This window comes from Chrysochloris asiatica, unplaced genomic scaffold (assembly GCF_000296735.1).
Source record: "Chrysochloris asiatica unplaced genomic scaffold, ChrAsi1.0 scaffold00170, whole genome shotgun sequence".
NCBI lineage: Eukaryota > Metazoa > Chordata > Mammalia > Afrosoricida > Chrysochloridae > Chrysochloris > Chrysochloris asiatica.
This window is the reverse complement of record NW_006408688.1, coordinates 3,451,555-3,453,689: the sequence shown is the minus strand read 5'-3', so window position 1 is coordinate 3,453,689 and position 2,135 is coordinate 3,451,555. Positions and strand designations below refer to the sequence as shown.

At 52.4% G+C, this 2,135-nt stretch overlaps 1 pseudogene; it reads left to right on the top strand.

Moving 5' to 3' along the window:
• Positions 1–1,623, top strand: part of LOC102811813 — a 10,837-nt pseudogene extending 9,214 nt beyond the window's left edge.
• The last annotated feature ends 512 nt before the right edge of the window (positions 1,624–2,135 follow it).

Sequence of the window (2,135 nt, the reverse complement as noted above, 5' to 3'; positions counted from 1 at the left end):
TTGCTAGAAATGAAGAGGACTTAAAAATTTTACTAATGAAGATAAAAGACTTCAGGCTTCAGTATGGATCGCACTCCATGTAAAGAAAACAAAAATCTTCACCACTGAACCAACAAATAACATGATGATAAATGGAGAAAAAAACTGAAATCCTCAAAGACAGTTTTGCTTCAACCCACAATCAATACTCATGGAAGCAGTAGTTAAGAAATCAAATGACACCCGGAGCCCACGGCCTGAGAGATGAACAAGTAGAGCCCACTGGTGTTCCCCTAGCCGGCCCAGTACCGGGCCTACACCTTCCTGTCGGCACCGGCCTGGGGTGGGGGTCGGGGGCGCGGTCCGAGTGGCGGCTGCAGCCGGCTCGGCCCCCTTTCTGCCTCTGGTTCCTGCGGCGGCCCAGGCCCAGACCCAAGCCACAGAGTTGCAGGCCCAAGCTCTGGACGCTTAGACCAGGGCGGCAGAGAACGCCACTCAGGACCACCATGAGTACAAGGAGTTCCTTGAGGACCCCGAGTTCAAGATCATGGTGCAGTAGGCCGAGCTGGCCATCGAGCACGGTATCTTTCCGGAGCACATCTACCAGAGCTCCAGCGGAAGTTACTGCGTCAAGGACCCCCAGGGGAAGATCATTGCTGTCTTCAAACCCAACAATGAAGAGCCACATGGACACCTCAATCCTAAATGGACCCAGTGGCTGCAAAAACTGTGCTGTCCCTACTGCTTTGGCCGTGACTGCCTTGTCCTCAACCAGGGCTATCTCTCAGAGGCAAGGTCCAGCCTGGTGTACCAAAACTCGAACTCAACATCGTGCCCCGTACAAAGGTAGTACACTTGGCCAAGTGACACCTTCAACTATCTTGCCATTGATGGAGTGAAGTCCAGGGGCAAGTGACTTGCGCTAGAGAAAGTGCCAAAATTTGGGCAGCGGTTTAACCGCATTGGTCTACCACCAAATGTCGGTTCATCCCAGCTCTTCCTTGAAAGCTACAAAGACACAGACTACTGGCTGCATCCATTTGAAGCTGAAAAGCTCCCTGAGAACAATAACCGGCAGCTACTGCTGCAGTTTGAGCGGTTGGTGGTGCTGGATTATATCATCCGCAACACTGATCTAGGCAGTGACAACTGGCTGATCTAAATACGTCTGCCCAATGGATAGTTCTAGCTCTTGGGACACAGACTGGGTGGTGGTAAAGGAGCCTGTTACCAAGTTGGCAGCCATAGACAAGGGCTAGCTTTCCTGCACCCCGACTCCTGGAGGCTATATCCTTTTTAATGGGCTTGGTTACCCCAGGCAAAAATCCCATTCTCTCAGGAGATCGAAGAGTTGATTTTTCCAAAGATTTCGGACACTAACTTCGTCAAGGACTTGGAGGAGGACCTATAGGAACTCTTAAAGAAAGATCCTGGTTTCACAGAGGCCAGTTCCATAAGCAGATTGCTTTCATGTGAGGATAGATCCTAAATCTGACCCAGGCGCTGAAAGACAACGAGAATCCCCTGCACATCGCCCAGACGCCACCTGTGATTGTGGAGACGGCCTGTTCCCATGAGCTGTCTGCTAGCGAATCCTGTAGGCAGAGTTTTCGAAGTCGGAAGCCCTTCTTCTCATGGTGGTAGCCCTAAGGCTGATGAGGAACTAGTGTCTGAGACACGGACTGGGAGAAAGCCTGGGGAACAGGTTGTGGGAAAAGCGGGAGAAGCTGGTGTCCACCAGTGCCCTTTAGATCCCTCCTCTGCTCAACACCCCCTCAGGGCTTTCTTTCCCAGACACAGGGAGAAGCACAACCCTAGGGGCGGTGGGGGCACCCAGGCCCTTCTGAGTGCTGGGGCAAGCGGGATTCCCTGCGAGGAGGCCAGATGTCTGGGAAGTAGCGTCTCCCTTCCAGCATCTCCTAGTGGTGGGCTGGGAAACCCCTTCGTTTCCAGCTTGCCAGCAATTGCTCATTATTGGTTATATTGAGCATCAGAAAACAGCAAAAACAAAACTGTCAATACCTGTGGCAAACCCCAGGCAGATCCCCAGAACTTGTGGTGTCAGAAACCTCCAGTCCAGATCCGCGATTGCATGGACCCCGACATTCATCCTGTGAACCCAGGCACAGCGCTGGGTCGGACCGAAGCCACACCTT